This window comes from Sinocyclocheilus anshuiensis, unplaced genomic scaffold (assembly GCF_001515605.1).
Source record: "Sinocyclocheilus anshuiensis isolate Anshui unplaced genomic scaffold, SAMN03320099.WGS_v1.1 scaffold601, whole genome shotgun sequence".
Taxonomy (NCBI): Eukaryota; Metazoa; Chordata; class Actinopteri; order Cypriniformes; family Cyprinidae; genus Sinocyclocheilus; species Sinocyclocheilus anshuiensis.
This window is the reverse complement of record NW_015536496.1, coordinates 387,835-405,499: the sequence shown is the minus strand read 5'-3', so window position 1 is coordinate 405,499 and position 17,665 is coordinate 387,835. Positions and strand designations below refer to the sequence as shown.

General features: G+C 39.1%; 1 pseudogene; it reads right to left on the bottom strand.

The window, feature by feature from the left end:
- Positions 1–1,283: 1,283 nt before the first annotated feature.
- The window catches only part of LOC107686834 (myosin-7-like), a 21,595-nt pseudogene continuing 5,213 nt past the window's right edge, over positions 1,284–17,665 (bottom strand).

The window sequence follows — 17,665 nt, the reverse complement described above, 5'->3', positions numbered from 1 at the left end:
CACATTATCATAATAGACTAGACCAAGCTCATCACTTCAGTGTGCAGTGGATATTTTAAATATCAACATCAATTTGTACATGTATGTAAAAAAAAATATATCAAAACAAAAAGGAACTCTAACCAGTATAAGTCTAAATGCATTGTGCATCTGCTGCATCGTGTACCCATGCTGAAAAGTTTACAAATAACCCCCCATATGCTTCAGAGCACTGGTTCACGTGGTTGATGTCTGTTACTGTCCCTCAGAGAGCTGACCGTGGGTCACCCTTCAAGTTGTCTTGTTTACATGGCATTGTTTCCTTTACTTAAGCCTTGAGGACAAAGATAACCTGTTAAATTCCTTTGAGCCCCTCTATGATTGAAGAGATCAGCAAGGGTTGTGTCATGCTTTGAGACACAGTATGTAGGGCATATTTCATCTGTAGACGTCCATTACTGGAACTCTTAGTACTTAAGTTACATGACCTATTGAGGGAGAACAATGCCTCCTCAGTGCCGTACTTGGCATATTGTTTAACCACCTTGACCTTTTAAGAGCTAAGTCTACCTCTAATTCAACAATGTTAATGCACAAATTGGCTCCAATTTATTGAAAATTGTCATTGTCAAGCTTCTGTGTTCAAGTCTTTACATCCTTAAAACCTCTTTTACTGCCTAAAGATGTTCTACATCATGTGCGTCAGTGGCTCCTCTTATGTATAGTATGTGCTAAGCTTTATGGAACTCTTAATATAGCACAAGTGACGTGTTAAAATTACTACTTTTTCTTCATCCTCTCAAGTGTTGAGTAACCCCCTCCCTTCCCCGACTCCTCTTTTATACAACACGTCTGTTGGAGCCACTGCATCACCTTGAGCAACAACAGGCACTTGTCATACTGTATCCGTCCTACCCATTGAGTAGTTCTGTACCGGAGAGTTCACTCATCTGAAACATTTTTGCTCCTAGAATTTTTTGGTTTTTATTTGTGACGATTAGAAAAGGTAAGTTAACCTTTGAGTTAAAGAGTTAATGGTTCTTTGTTTTGGGAGAATGATATGAATTATTGTGGATTTCATTGCCATTGATGTGGATTTTATTGCAGAATGTTTTGTTTATCCATTATTGCTCGTGACTACATGAACCAGAACACCAAATCTTGACAAAATTAGAATTTTGTAGTAGTCAGCTAATGCCTGATCAAAAAGCTTTTAGCAAGTATTTGGGCTCTTTGATTTGACTTAGTTATGTAAAGCACACAGTTTATACCTCTTGTGATGATGCCAATTTAGTTTTTAAATAACACAATGTGGCAAAAGTTTCATCTGCACATTTGCTTTATTCTATTGATCTAGAGACTAATGGATTCAAAGAGACACAACAGATTTTGAGAGATGGCAGAGCTTCATTCCTCATCATGTCCTTTCTGTTCAAGGGAGAAAAAAGACGTAAGATTAATCTGTCTTGTTAAAAAATGTAATAAATTTTGCCCATGAAAATAGTTGTTTAGGATTCATTAAATGTTTTCTTGCAAAATTTAATTGCACTAACATATTTCTCAATGGAGTTGCCATTAGCTCTGCTTATCAAGGCTTTTGTGGCAACAGAATATTGTTTTCCACAAAAATTATTGAAACATTTATGTGTAGGTTGACACAGTTAAATAGTTCCTTTAGTTTGCTTTAGAGTTTACTTTCAGTAAAAGATATATGCATCACATCTGCCAAATCATTTAACATTTGTATGCTGAAAACAAACACTTACCTTAGCGCTAGTGTCTCTGCTCTTAGCTCTCAGCTTGTTGACCTGAGATTCAGCAATATCAGCCCTCTCCTCTGCTTCATCCAGCTCATGCTGAAGTTTACGGAACTTGCCCAGATTGGAATTGGCCTGTTCCTCCTGAAAACACATGAAAATATTTTTTCAAGCAATTCTATGCCAAGCAATCAAGTCACATTTTTATTTTAATTTAATCACAATCCAAATTGATTCAACCCAGAAAATCATGGCAATCATGCTTAAGCTATATGAAAGCTTACAGTGAGCAAGCAAAATGTAACTTTGTCTTAGAAAGGAAACTTCATAAGCCGTTTAGGAAGTTCAGGGAAAAACACTGAGGAGCCAGACTCAGCTGGGGGACTAGGCATATTTTGAGTTTTTTTTGTAGTCTCCAGATTAAGATAAATATACAAATTTAGTCAATTCTTCCGACATCGCTATTTTTTTTTTATTTTTATTTTTTAAACATAAGCATGATTAAAATGTCTTTAGATTTCAATAAATGCATACATTGTTACTGAAATTAACTTTAACATACCGCCTCCTCAGCAGTTCTCTTGTAGGACTTGACCTTCAGCTGGAGTTTGTCCACCAGGTCCTGAAGACGTGCCAGATTCTTACGGTCCTCCTCAGTCTGTATATGTAGTCATAGGGCATAAATTGACTTTGTCACTATTTGTGTTGTTTCATAAAATCTTTGCATGAATAAAAAGACATTTATATATCAGAGAAAGTGACCTGGTAGGTGAGCTCCTTGATGCGTCTCTCATATTTACGAACTCCTTTCACAGACTCGCTCGCCTTTCTCTGTTCTATCTCCACCTCATTTTCCAGCTCTCTCACCTAGAGAAATCCAAAATAATTTCAAACTGACCAATTTTGAAGCTCTGAGTACATATATTCATAAATAATAACAAACATACAATATGTGTGAAAAGAAAATGCATTGTTAAGACCTGAGTTTCAGAAACTAACCCTGGCTTCCAATTTCTGGACCTGCTTCTTGCCTCCCTTCATGGCGATCTGCTCAGCTTCATCCAGACGGTGCTGCAGGTCCTTGATGGTTTGCTCCATGTTCTTCTTCATGCATTCCTGCACTCCTGTACTGCCTCCTCAACCTCAGTCTGAAGCTGAGAATTATCTCCCTCCAGCTTCTTCTTCTGATTCAGCAGACTTGTGTTCTAAACATATACAATATTTACATTCATATAGTTTCTAGATGATATTGTGAGGGTTTTACTTGTGTTTGTCTAGTACAGAGGTGTCATACCTGAGAATGCAGGAGCTGGACTCTCTCGCTGATGTCCAGCAGTTCCTGCTCAGCCAGTTTCCTTCCTCTCTCAGTCTGTTCCACCAGGGATCTCAGCTCATCCAGTTCAGCCTGCAGCAGATTGTTGCGTCTCTCCACAATGGCGATGTTCTCTTTGAGATCATCATTACTGCGAAGAGTGTCATCCAGCTGAATTTGGATATCCTGTAAAGTACCATTTTTTATAAATTAAAAGACTGCAGAACTTTATGAGATTTCACTTTTGCATTACAAATTTTTGGTGAAAAAAAAATCTAGCATACTTTGAGATGTCCATGAAGACCCTTGAGTTGCTTCTGGGCTTCTGATGCCTGTCTGTTAGCCTGGCTGAGCTGAATCTCCATCTCATTGAGGTCTCCCTCCATCTTCTTCTTCAGTCTGAGAGCTTCATTCCTGCTGCGAGTCTCTGATTCCAGTGAGCTCTGCAGGGTATCAATCATTCTCTGCTGATTCCTCTTGGCCTGCTCCATTTCTTCATCTTTCTCAGACAGCTTACGTTCAATGTCAGCTTTGATCTGGCTGAACTCCAGTTGAGCTCTAAGAATCTTTCCTTCTTCATGCTCCAGGGAGCCCTGACAGATCAGTTAACTTAGTTATTAAAAAGCATGTTCACTTCTATTAGAATACCCATTATTGTTTTATTTTGAATTAATACACAAAAACACTAAAAATATCAACAATTAGATATCTAGATATACCTCAGCTTCCTCCAGAGCTGCTTGAATTTCAGCTTTTTCCTGCTCCAACTGCTTACGAATTTTCTCTAGTTCATGAATGTTCTTTCCACTCTCACCAATTTGTTCAGTGAGATCAGCAATCTCCTCTGTTTTTAGGGAAGGTAATATAGGTTAATGCATAAAAAGCAAAGAGAAATATTTACATTTCGTGATATGTGAATTCTTAGATGACTAATAAACAAAGGGCACCTTGGAGGTTCTTGTTTTCTCTCTTCATGGTCTCCAGATGATCCAGCGACTCCTCATAAGAGTTCTTCAGTTTGAACAGTTCAGTGCTCAGAGATCTAGACTCTTTCTGGGCACTTTCTAGTTCAGTTTGGGACTCCTCATACTTCTGCTTCCACTCAGCCAAAACCTAATTAGGCATTTAATTAGGTGCTTAGTTAATTACTAATAAAATAATCAAAGTAATAAATATTAATATTATGAAATTTTAATTTGTTTGTATTACCTTGTCAAAGTTCCTTTGCTTCTTGTCCAGAGCAGCAGCAGCAGCATTGGATCTCTCCACATCCACCATGAGATCTTCAATCTCATTCTGCAGCCTGTGCTTGGTCTTCTCCAGTGAGGAGCATTTAGCATTGACTGCTTCCACAGCTTCTTCAGCATCTTGCAGACGCTGGGCAAGTTTCTTCCTTTATGAATAAACAGAAATAGTTCCAAAACAATTTAGTGAGGCTTTTGTCTTTCAATAAGATCAAGATTTTTATAGACCAATCGAACTATATGAAATACTGTATTTCTTGTTTCATACTTAGCATCCTCCAGCTCCTCAGTCCTCTGGATGGCATCAGTTTCATACTTGGTTCTCCACTGAGCCACCTCAGAGTTTGCCTTGGACATACTGCGCTGCAGCTCAGCTTTGGCTTCTTGCTCCTCCTCAAACTGTTCCCTCAGCAGTTCAGAATCATGACGAGCAGACTGAACTGCATGAGCCAGGGCATTCTTAGCCTAAAAGATATTTAAAATTAACATTTTCTGTTATGGAGAATGGCCCATAGCTGTAGCATAAGACTAGTCTCTTTGAGGGGTGTGGGTTTGAATCCTGCTGCTCCCTGCTGCGAGTCTCTGATTCCAGTGAGCTCTGCAGGGTATCAATCATTCTCCTCTTGGCCCTCTTGGCCTGCTCCATTTCTTCATCTTTCTCCGACAGCTTACGTTCAATGTCAGCTTTGAACTCCAGTTTTCTCAGACAGCTTACGTTCAATGTCAGCTTTGATCTGGCTGAACTCCAGTTGAGCTCTAAGAATCTTTCCTTCTTCATGCTCCAGGGAGCCCTGACAGATCAGTTAACTTAGTTATTAAAAAGCATGTTCACTTCTATTAGAATACCCATTATTGTTTTATTTTGAATTAATACACAAAAACACTAAAAATATCAACAATTAGATATCTAGACAGCTTCCTGCTTCCTCCAGAGCTGCTTGAATTTCAGCTTTTTCCTGCTCCAACTGCTTACGAATTTTCCATGAATGTTCAATGTTCTTTCCACTCTCACCAATTTGTTCAGTGAGATCAGCAATCTCCTCTGTTTTTAGGGAAGGTAATATAGGTTAATGCATAAAAAGCAAAGAGAAATATTTACATTTCGTGATATGTGAATTCTTAGATGACTAATAAACAAAGGGCACCTTGGAGGTTCTTGTTTTCTCTCTTCATGGTCTCCAAATGATCCAGAGACTCCTCATAAGAGTTCTTCAGTTTGAATAGTTCAGTGCTCAGAGATCTGGCTTCCTTCTGGGAGCTTTCCAGCTCACTCTGAGACTCCTCATATTTCTGCTTCCATTCAGCTAGGACCTGTTTGATAGTTTCAGAGACTTTGAGTAACTGCTGTTGGAGCTCAGCGTAAAACAATGAAAGGTTATTTCTTTAACAGTATGTTTATTCACCTTGTCAAAGTTTCTTTGCTTCTTGTCCAGAGCAGCAGCAGCAGCATTGGATCTCTCCACATCCACCATGAGATCTTCAATCTCATTCTGCAGCCTGTGCTTGGTCTTCTCCAGTGAGGAGCATTTAGCATTGACTGCTTCCACAGCTTCTTCAGCATCTTGCAGACGCTGGGCAAGTTTCTTCCTTTATGAATAAACAGAAATAGTTCCAAAACAACTTAGTGAGGCTTTTGTCTTTCAATAAGATCAAGATTTTTATAGACCAATCGAACTATATGAAATACTGTATTTCTTGTTTCATACTTAGCATCCTCCAGCTCCTCAGTCCTCTGGATAGTATATTTCCCGCTACTTACTTGGCATCCTCCAGCGCCTCAGTCCTCTGGATGGCATCAGTTTCATACTTGGTTCTCCACTGAGCCACCTCAGAGTTTGCTTTGGACAGACTACGCTGCAGCTCAGCTTTGGCTTCTTGCTCCTCCTCATACTGTTCCCTCAGCAGATCAGCATCATGACGGGCAGACTGAACTGCATGAGCCAGGGCATTCTTAGCCTATGAACATTGAAAATTTATAGTTAACAGTATACATAGAAATGCAATGGAAATTCAACTTGACCCTCTAACACTAGCGTTCTCTATTCTTATTCTATTCTATCTACTTGTTTTTATTTATTATTAAAAAAAACCTTGCTACTTGTACTGTATTAGAGTATCTGGGATTTGTCACAACACTTATATATTGTTGCTCTTTTGTTGTTTTGATTGCTTCTGTTGCCATCATTTGAAAGTCGCTTTGGATAAATGATTAAATGTACATGTAATAAATTCTTTGAAAAAATAAAATACCTTAATTTCCTCCTCTAGTTGTCGTTTGAGGTCCTCAATCTGCTGGGTGTAGGACTGCTTGCCTCTTGTTAGCTGAGAGACCAAGGAATCTTTCTCTTCCAGCTGTCTAGAAAGCTCCCCTAGATAGAAGTATAACCATTGCATTACAGAAAGTAGTGTGTGATCTTAGGAATATGTCTAAAAAAACAACTGAAGTAATAGCCTATCAGAGTACATACCATTTTCTGTTTGCAGCCTAGCTTTTTGCATGGTTAAGTCATTGATGCTGCGTTGTCCTTCTTCGTATTTTGTTCTATATTCTGACATCTGGTCCTCAAGGGTCCTGCACATTTTCTCAAAGTTTGCCTGTATAGACATTCAATTGAACAAAATTGAAGCAGCACAGTGGATGTATAAAGCTGACAACACAAGAAAACATGGAAAGAAATCATCACCTTAGCCTTTACAAGCTGCTCCATGTTGGAGACCACATCGTCCAGTTCCAGTCTGAGTTCACTCTTCTCTTTCTCCAGCTTCTGCTTCACTCTCTGAAGGTTGTCAATCTGCTCTCCCAGATCAGCTACACTGTCGGCATGTTTCTTCCTCAGTGTAGCCGCAGTGGCCTCATGTTGCAGAGTGGCCTCTTCAAGGTCTCGGCGTAGTTTTTGGAACTCAGTTTCACGTTTCTTGTTAATCTCACTCTGGGCAGCAGTGGCTCCACCAGCCTCCTCCAACCTCTCGCTGATCTCCTCCAGTTCTCTGGACAGATCAGCTCTCTGTTTCTCAACTTTGGCACGAGCAGCTCTCTCAGCCTCCAGCTCTTCCTCCAGCTCTTCAATACGAGCCTGGTATTGTAAGGAAAATCAAAGTTAAAGCTAGAATTCCTAACTGTCCAAATATGTAAACTATTAAGAATGATGAATTTTACCTGCAACTCCTTCAGTTTCTTCTGGAGTTGGGCTGCCATTGTTAGCTCATCTTCAATCTTGCTGTTGAGCTGGCTGATCTCAAAATCCTTCCTGTGTTGCAGAAAGTATTTGATTGGCACTGTTAATAAGAATTCAGATTGTGAACTGTATTCTTGAATAATTATTTCACCCTCTTTGTAAAACACACTTTTTAATCCTCTCTTCCAGTTGCTGTTTGTCATTTTCCAGGTCCATCACGCTCTCTTGGGTCAACTTTAAGTCTCCCTCAAGCTTCCTCTTTGCCCTCTCCAGATCCATACGAAGCTTCTTTTCCTGTTCCAGGGAACCCTCAAGCTGGAAGGACAATAACAGAGTATTTTATTTATCTTTTTTTCCCATCATGGTTCATTTACATCATAAATATCAACAAACCACTCACATCATCCACTTGTTGCTCCAGCTTGGCTTTGGCTTTGGTGAGAGTGTTGACTTTGTCTTCCTCACTCTGGAGGTCATCCAGCGTTTGCTGATGGGCCTCCTGAAGAGCTTTCTTCTCCTTTGTCAGCTTAGCAATGATCTCATCCAAAGCTGCCATCTCTTCTGTCAGGTTTTTAACCTACATAATTGTGTAATTGTATCAGGAGACTCCTAGCAAACCAATCTTACATCTCAGACATTTTCAGTGTTGAAAACTGACCTTGTTCTCAGTGGCATGTTTCTCTTTCTCCACTTTGGCCAGAGTGAGTTCAAGATCATCAATGTCCTTCTTGAGCTCAGAACATTCATCCTCCAGCTTTCGTTTCTTGGCAGTCAGCTCAGCATTCATTTCTTCTTCATCCTCCAGTCTCTCAGTCAGCTCTTTGACTTTGGCCTCAAGCTGGATCTTGTTCTTGATCAGACCCTCACATCTCTCCTCAGCATCGCAAAGATTATCTTGCTCCTGTTGACAGATACAGAAAATTCTTTGCATTAATTTTAATGTCTTTGCAACTCTAAATTTTAATTATACATTTTATTAATTATTCATTAAATCATAAACTTACAGTTTGGACTTGAAGTTGCAGGTCGTTCTTCTCTTGGAGAAGAGAAACCATCTTTTCTTCAAGCTCCTTTCTGCGAGCTTCAGATTTGGCATAAGCCTCCTTCAACTTCAGGAATTCTTCCTTCATGTTTGCCATTTCTTTCTCTGCTTCAGCAGATCTTAGCAGCGGTTTGATCTTGAAGTAGAGCTTCATCCAGGGCCAATTCTTGACACCCATGAAGGCACGTACGTTCCACTGGATCACAAGCAAGGCATCTCTGCAATATGACACAAAATTAGTTCATATACATCATATGAAGTATACCAGTGGCATTCTTCTGGTAATTATTGCCTAAAGCTTTACCTGCGATCAACAATCTTCTGGAACTCAATTCTTGAGAGAAGACCACGAGCTCTTGCTTGAATACCAGTAATGATGACCTGCTGCGAGTCTCTGATTCCAGTGAGCTCTGCAGGGTATCAATCATTCTCTGCTGATTCCTCTTGGCCTGCTCCATTTCTTCATCTTTCTCAGACAGCTTACGTTCAATGTCAGCTTTGATCTGGCTGAACTCCAGTTGAGCTCTAAGAATCTTTCCTTCTTCATGCTCCAGGGAGCCCTGACAGATCAGTTAACTTAGTTATTAAAAAGCATGTTCACTTCTATTAGAATACCCATTATTGTTTTATTTTGAATTAATACACAAAAACACTAAAAATATCAACAATTAGATATCTAGATATACCTCAGCTTCCTCCAGAGCTGCTTGAATTTCAGCTTTTTCCTGCTCCAACTGCTTACGAATTTTCTCTAGTTCATGAATGTTCTTTCCACTCTCACCAATTTGTTCAGTGAGATCAGCAATCTCCTCTGTTTTTAGGGAAGGTAATATAGGTTAATGCATAAAAAGTCAAGAGAAATATTTACATTTTGTGATATGTGAATTCTTAGATGACTAATAAACAAAGGGCACCTTGGAGGTTCTTGTTTTCTCTCTTCATGGTCTCCAAATGATCCAGAGACTCCTCATAAGAGTTCTTCAGTTTGAATAGTTCAGTGCTCAGAGATCTGGCTTCCTTCTGGGAGCTTTCCAGCTCACTCTGAGACTCCTCATATTTCTGCTTCCATTCAGCTAGGACCTGTTTGATAGTTTCAGAGACTTTGAGTAACTGCTGTTGGAGCTCAGCGTAAAACAATGAAAGGTTATTTCTTTAACAGTATGTTTATTCACCTTGTCAAAGTTTCTTTGCTTCTTGTCCAGAGCAGCAGCAGCAGCATTGGATCTCTCCACATCCACCATGAGATCTTCAATCTCATTCTGCAGCCTGTGCTTGGTCTTCTCCAGTGAGGAGCATTTAGCATTGACTGCTTCCACAGCTTCTTCAGCATCTTGCAGACGCTGGGCAAGTTTCTTCCTTTATGAATAAACAGAAATAGTTCCAAAACAACTTAGTGAGGCTTTTGTCTTTCAATAAGATCAAGATTTTTATAGACCAATCGAACTATATGAAATACTGTATTTCTTGTTTCATACTTAGCATCCTCCAGCTCCTCAGTCCTCTGGATGGCATCAGTTTCATACTTGGTTCTCCATTGAGCCACCTCAGAGTTTGCCTTGGACAGACTCCGCTGCAGCTCAGCTTTGGCTTCTTGCTCCTCCTCATACTGTTCCCTCAGCAGATCAGCATCATGACGAGCAGACTGAACTGCATGAGCCAGGGCATTCTTAGCCTATGAACATTTATAAAATTTATAGTTAACAGTATACATAGAAATGCAATGGAAATTCAACTTGACCCTCTAACACTAGCGTTCTCTATTCTTATTCTATTCTATCTACTTGTTTTTATTTATTATTAAAAACAACCTTGCTACTTGTACTGTATTAGAGTATCTGGGATTTGTCACAACACTTATATATTGTTGCTCTTTTGTTGTTTTGATTGCTTCTGTTGCCATCATTTGAAAGTCGCTTTGGATAAATGATTAAATGTACATGTAATAAATTCTTTGAAAAAATAAAATACCTTAATTTCCTCCTCTAGTTGTCGTTTGAGGTCCTCAATCTGCTGGGTGTAGGACTGCTTGCCTCTTGTTAGCTGAGAGACCAAGGAATCTTTCTCTTCCAGCTGTCTAGAAAGCTCCCCTAGATAGAAGTATAACCATTGCATTACAGAAAGTAGTGTGTGATCTTAGGAATATGTCTAAAAAAACAACTGAAGTAATAGCCTATCAGAGTACATACCATTTTCTGTTTGCAGCCTAGCTTTTTGCATGGTTAAGTCATTGATGCTGCGTTGTCCTTCTTCGTATTTTGTTCTATATTCTGACATCTGGTCCTCAAGGGTCCTGCACATTTTCTCAAAGTTTGCCTGTATAGACATTCAATTGAACAAAATTGAAGCAGCACAGTGGATGTATAAAGCTGACAACACAAGAAAACATGGAAAGAAATCATCACCTTAGCCTTTACAAGCTGCTCCATGTTGGAGACCACATCGTCCAGTTCCAGTCTGAGTTCACTCTTCTCTTTCTCCAGCTTCTGCTTCACTCTCTGAAGGTTGTCAATCTGCTCTCCCAGATCAGCTACACTGTCAGCATGTTTCTTCCTCAGTGTAGCAGCGGTAGCCTCATGTTGCAGAGTGGCCTCTTCAAGGTCTCTGCGCAGTTTCTGTAACTCTGCTTCACGTTTCTTGTTCATCTCGATCTGGGCAGCAGTGGCTCCACCAGCCTCCTCCAGCCTCTCGCTGATCTCCTCCAGTTCTCTGGACAGATCAGCTCTCTGTTTCTCAACTTTGGCACGAGCGGCTCTCTCAGCCTCCAGCTCTTCCTCCAGCTCTTCAATACGAGCCTGGTATTGTAAGGAAAATCAAAGTTAAAGCTAGAATTCCTAACTGTCCAAATATGTAAACTATTAAGAATGATGAATTTTACCTGCAACTCCTTCAGTTTCTTCTGGAGTTGGGCTGCCATTGCCAGTTCATCTTCAATCTTGCTATTGAGCTGGCTGATCTCAAAATCTTTCCTGTGTTGCAGAAAATATTTAATAAAATATATCAATAAGGACTCTGATTGTTATTAGTATTGTGGTAAAATTATTTCACCCCCTGGAAAACACACTTTTTAATCCTCTCTTCCAGTTGTTGTTTGTCATTTTCCAGGTCCATCACGCTCTCTTGGGTCAACTTTAAGTCTCCCTCAAGCTTCCTCTTTGCCCTCTCCAGATCCATACGAAGCTTCTTTTCCTGTTCCAGGGAACCCTCAAGCTGGAAGGACAATAACAGAGTATTTTATTTATCTTTTTTTCCCATCATGGTTCATTTACATCATAAATATCAACAAACCACTCACATCATCCACTTGTTGCTCCAGCTTGGCTTTGGCTTTGGTGAGAGTGTTGACTTTGTCTTCCTCACTCTGGAGGTCATCCAGCGTTTGCTGATGGGCCTCCTGAAGAGCTTTCTTCTCCTTTGTCAGCTTAGCAATGATCTCATCCAAAGCTGCCATCTCTTCTGTCAGGTTTTTAACCTACAGAATTGTGTAATTGTATCAGGAGACTCCTAGCAAACCAATCTTACATCTCAGACATGTTCAGTGTTGAAAACTGACCTTGTTCTCAGTGGCATGTTTCTCTTTCTCCACTTTGGCCAGAGTGAGTTCAAGATCATCAATGTCCTTCTTGAGCTCAGAACATTCATCCTCCAGCTTTCGTTTCTTGGCAGTCAGCTCAGCATTCATTTCTTCTTCATCCTCCAGTCTCTCAGTCAGCTCTTTGACTTTGGCTTCAAACTGGATCTTGTTCTTGATCAGACCCTCACATCTCTCCTCAGCATCGCAAAGATTATCTTGCTCCTGTTGACAGATACAGAAAATTCTTTGCATTAATTTTAATGTCTTTGCAACTCTAAATTTTAATTATACATTTTATTAATTATTCATTAAATCATAAACTTACAGTTTGGACTTGAAGTTGCAGGTCGTTCTTCTCTTGGAGAAGAGAAACCATCTTTTCTTCAAGCTCCTTTCTGCGAGCTTCAGATTTGGCATAAGCCTCCTTCAACTTCAGGAATTCTTCCTTCATGTTTGCCATTTCTTTCTCTGCTTCAGCAGATCTTAGCAGCGGTTTGATCTTGAAGTAGAGCTTCATCCAGGGCCAATTCTTGACACCCATGAAGGCACGTACGTTCCACTGGATCACAAGCAAGGCATCTCTGCAATATGACACAAAATTAGTTCATATACATCATATGAAGTATACCAGTGGCATTCTTCTGGTAATTATTGCCTAAAGCTTTACCTGCGATCAACAATCTTCTGGAACTCAATTCTTGAGAGAAGACCACGAGCTCTTGCTTGAATACCAGTAATGATGAGAGCAAGACGGTCATCTCGCATCTCTTCAAGAGTACCCAGAAGACCAGCCTTGAAGAACACCTTGGGGAATAAAAAGGGTCTCTTAATTTTCAGCCTTAAATTATGAAAGTGATCATTCTATGCATGCCAATGTCACATTATTTAATTGTCCAGTGTTTTTGTAATGTTTTTTTTTTTCATATAATAAATAAACTAAACTAGACATTTTTTTTAGGGTACCTTAGTATGTCCAAACTTGTACTGGTTGTGGTCAATGTCCAAAGAGCCCAATAACTTCTCAGCTCCTTTCCTGCTGTCAATGAACTGACCCTCTGGAATGGCAGCAGGGTTCAGGATACGATATCTGTTATTCCATAAATTAGATAATAATTGTTTTTGGAAAACCAAATAAGAAACAATTTTGAATGAGAAATATTAAATATTGCATTTTTGACCAGAAAGTCAGTAAGTTTTTGACCCAAGTGTGACTTGTATTCATAAGTGAATGTACCTTTGCTTGAAATCTCCATACAGGATCCTGTTGGGGAAGCCCTTTCTGCGTATACGATATCTGTTGTTGCATAATAGTTGGATAATATTGGATAATAATTATTTTTGGTGAAGTGCATACATTTTTCACCCAAGTGCAACTCAGATGTCCTGTATTCATAAGTGAATGTACCTCTGCTTGAAATCTCCATACAGGATCCTGTTGGGGAATCCCTTTCTGCAGATTCTGATGCCCTCCAGCACACCATTACAGCGCAGCTGGTGCATGACCAGAGGATTCTCCATCGCCCCAGGAGTCTTAGTCTCATTGGGGATGATGCAGCGCACAAAGTGAGGGTGAGTTGACCTCAAGTTGGTCATCAGCTTGTTCAGGTTCTCCTGTGGATAGATATTATCCATCACTCTGTCAACATATATTTGAGGTTGTCACGCTGTTTAAAAAGATTAAGGAGCCAAATCATAATATATTACAGTAATAATTTTTAGTGTGAAAAACACTATATGTTACCCGGTGAAGAGCAGACACTGTCTGGAAAGAAGAGCCCTTTTTCTTCTTCTCCTTTATTTTGCCGCCACCTTCCGCCAAGGCTGTTGCAAGAAACAAACTTTGTTTTTTCTTAAAAATTAACCTTTAATCAAATCCTTAATTGTCTCAGATTTTTCCCCCTTTGACATCAACAAAAAAAAAAACACACCTGATTCAGCTCCAGCATAATTAGCAAACAGGTTAGACAACAGTTTCATGGTGGACTTCTGATACAGGCCAACAACCGTCTCATTAAGAGGATCCTTGTTCTTCACCAGCCAGTTATTGATGTTGTAGTCAACTGTGCCAGCGTAGTGAACCAGGGCGAAATGGGCCTCTGGTTTACCCTTGATAATCCTGGGCTTCTGGAAGTTGTTTGATTTCCCCAAATGGTTATCATAAAGCTTAGCTTTGAATGTTGCATCACTGGCTTTGGGGAACATGCACTCCTCTTCAAGAATGGACATGATACCCATGGGCTAGCAAACAATAGAGAAAGGAGTTTCAAATTAGCTGAGAATTGTTGATCCAATACCTGATATCTCTCAAATTTAAAAACTCACCTTTTCAATGAGATCAATACAAGCCTGCAAGTCCATGCCAAAGTCAATGAACACCCATTCAATACCCTCCTTCTTGTATTCCTCTTGCTCCAACACAAACATGTGATGGTTGAAGAACTGCTGCAACTTCTCATTAGTGAAGTTGATGCACATCTGCTCAAAGGTGTTGAACTAGAACAGATTAACAGTGTTTTCAACATGGGTATAAAACATATAGCCACAGAGTGACACATTGTTATTTTTTAATGGAATGTCACAATTTATGCAAATTTATCTGTAAAATGTATTTCTATACTATCCAATTGCCAATGTACTCCTGAAAAATGACTAAATAAACTTTAATCAAACAAACACTATTTAAAAGGAACAATTCTAGATTAATGGATCAAAAATAATCTTGGCAAGTTTTATTTAGACAAGTATGTACAGTAAAAAATTTTTCCCAATTATACACTTTCTATAAGAGCATCCCCTCCCCCCAATTCCACCTTCCATGAACAGCGGTAGCTGGTAGCAAATTGGGATTTTGCTGATATAAACTAAAGTTTATTGGCTATAAAAAAGACTCTCTGTCCCGCATCTTCCTTCAATAGAAGACAGAAAAGAAACTTGTGCCAAACCAGCTCATGGGTCTGTAACTATGCATTAGAATTATATAATCTATAATTGTACATTTAGGTAATTTGGATATCAGTTAATTATGATAATGTACAATCTAATACATTGTTTATCATCATATAACGGTCCAGTGAAATTGGACTTTCAAGGCATACATAGCCATACACTACATCTGCAATTAAATATTGCCATCTTATGTTACATGGACAGTTCCCTTGAGCAACCCGGAAACCTTACTCACTGGTGACAGCTGAATTGTGTCTAGATCCAGAAGAGTGACTAATAGGAAACAAAATCAAATACTTACATCAAAGATCTCAAATCCAGCAATGTCCAGCACACCAATGAAGTACTGGCGAGGCTGTTTGGTGTCCAGGGATTGGTTGATTCTCACAACCATCCAGAGGAACATCTTCTCGTACACTGACTTTGACAGAGCACCAATGGCATAGTACACCTTTTTGTGGGATAAGTTGAGTAAATTAATGGTAAGTCTCACTGCATAGACATTTGGTTGTTTTGTAAACAGTATGTTAAAGATAACACAAAGTAGTCTCCACCTGCTGGACATTCTGTCCCTTTGTGACCCACTCATTCCCTACTTTGACTCTTGGGTGGCAGAGAGCCTTGATGAGATCAGCAGAGTTCAGGCCCATCAGATAAGCTGATTTATCAGCATCTGACATGAATTAAAAAGAAGGTTGACTGTAATGAATCTATGTATGCATCCTGTCAGCATTTTCTCCTGATACTGACCCTCAGTCCCATCAGCCTCTGCCTGTTCCTCTCGTTGCTTCTGCTTGAACTTCATGTTGCCGTAGTGCATGATGGCACCAATCAGCTTGTAGATGCCGTTCTTCTCCTCTTGGGTGAAGCCCAACACATCAAACGCTTCCTACAGCAAATTTTTCATGATTAATGCCTCATCTTAAGAAGACAATGTCAAGATTTATTAAATAGATTTCATAGCTATTTCAGATAACGCACATCTGTAGCCATCAGCTCGTCAGCATCATCAATAGAGGCCACCTGTGTCTCTCCTTGAGAGATGAAGGCATAATCATAAGGGTTTGCTGTGATCAGCAGCATCTCTGAGAGAAAAGACACAAGACACTTAGACATCATGTTTTAATACATTTTTGGGTTACACTTTATTTTAAGGTGTCCTTGTTCCAATGTAATTATACATATAAGTACTGAGTAATATTAATGAACTTCATGTGGATTACGGTTTGGTTTAGGGTTACTTGCATGTAATTATGCATAATTAATTGTTATTATAATAGTAAGTACATGTGACTTATGTAACAAGGACACCTTAAAATAAAGTGTTACACATTTTTGTTGTAAAATGTTGATGAACTAAATTATAGCTGTTTGGTTTTAACATATTTTTGCCCACCTAATAGTTCTGGTTTCTTCTGAGACAGGATCTGGTAGAAGATATGGTAGTCTCTCTCAGCCTTGAGCTGGAAAGTCACACGAGACTTCTCCAGCAGATCTGGTCATAGAATTTAGAATTCACAAAATAAGCATTGTATCTAAATGGGGACATTCCATAGACTTCTATTTTATATATATATATATATATATACTGTATATCCGTTTCTGAATGAATCAGCAGTTTGAACGAATCGAATGAATGAATGACTCAAAGACTCAATGAGACATTTACCGCCACCTACTGGCAGTTTTAGTTTCTTATTTAGACTTTCATTTAATTACAAAACAAAATTTAATATTTCCATATTAATAATAATAATAATAAAAACATTAAAGGGTTAGTTCACCCAAAAATGAAATTCTGGCATCATTTCCTCACCGTCAAGTAATTTCAAACCTGTATGACTTTCTTTCACAGAACATAAAAGAAGTTATTTTGAAGAATGTTGGTAACCAAACTGTTTTGGTTACCATTGACTTCCATTGTATGAACAAAAAAAATAAAATACTGAGACATTGCTCAAATTATCTTCTTTTATATTCCACAGAAAAAAGTCAACATTCTATGTTTAATACAATAAAATATTTCTTTCTAAAGTGGCTTTTTTGTAATGTCTGTTTGATGCTTTTCTCATTTAATGACTTTAAATTTAATTCGTTTCAGGGCTTGCAAAATCGCTAGCCCGACGTCCCGGGGCTATTGTGTTTTCCATTCGGGCAACCAAAATATATCACCGCCCTGCCCGACGGGCTATTTTGAATTAAATTCCTAACTTGATTTGCATTGTTCACTCGCTTGTAGGGGTGAAACGGATCATAGTTGATCGTTTACTTGTTTCTAAGTCTTGCCGATTTAAACATTCAAGCGTTTTAAAACATTTGTGCGCATTCGGAGCGGTTTCTGCGCGCACTCTTTCAAAGTGTGCACGGAGAGCCGCATTCCGTGTACCCTTGCTTCTGAATGAACACATACACACAAAATTATCTCAAAATAATTGTCTCTGCAAGTATTCTCGTAAACACAGTCGGTTATGTCTTAAAGGGTTAGTTCACCCAAAAATGAAAATACTGTCATTAATTACTCAGCCTCGTGTTGTTCGAAACCCGTAAGACCTTCGTTCATCTTCGGAACACAATTTAAAGGGGTCATATGATGCGATTTCAAGTTTTCCTTTCTCTTTGGAGTGTTACAAGCTGTTCG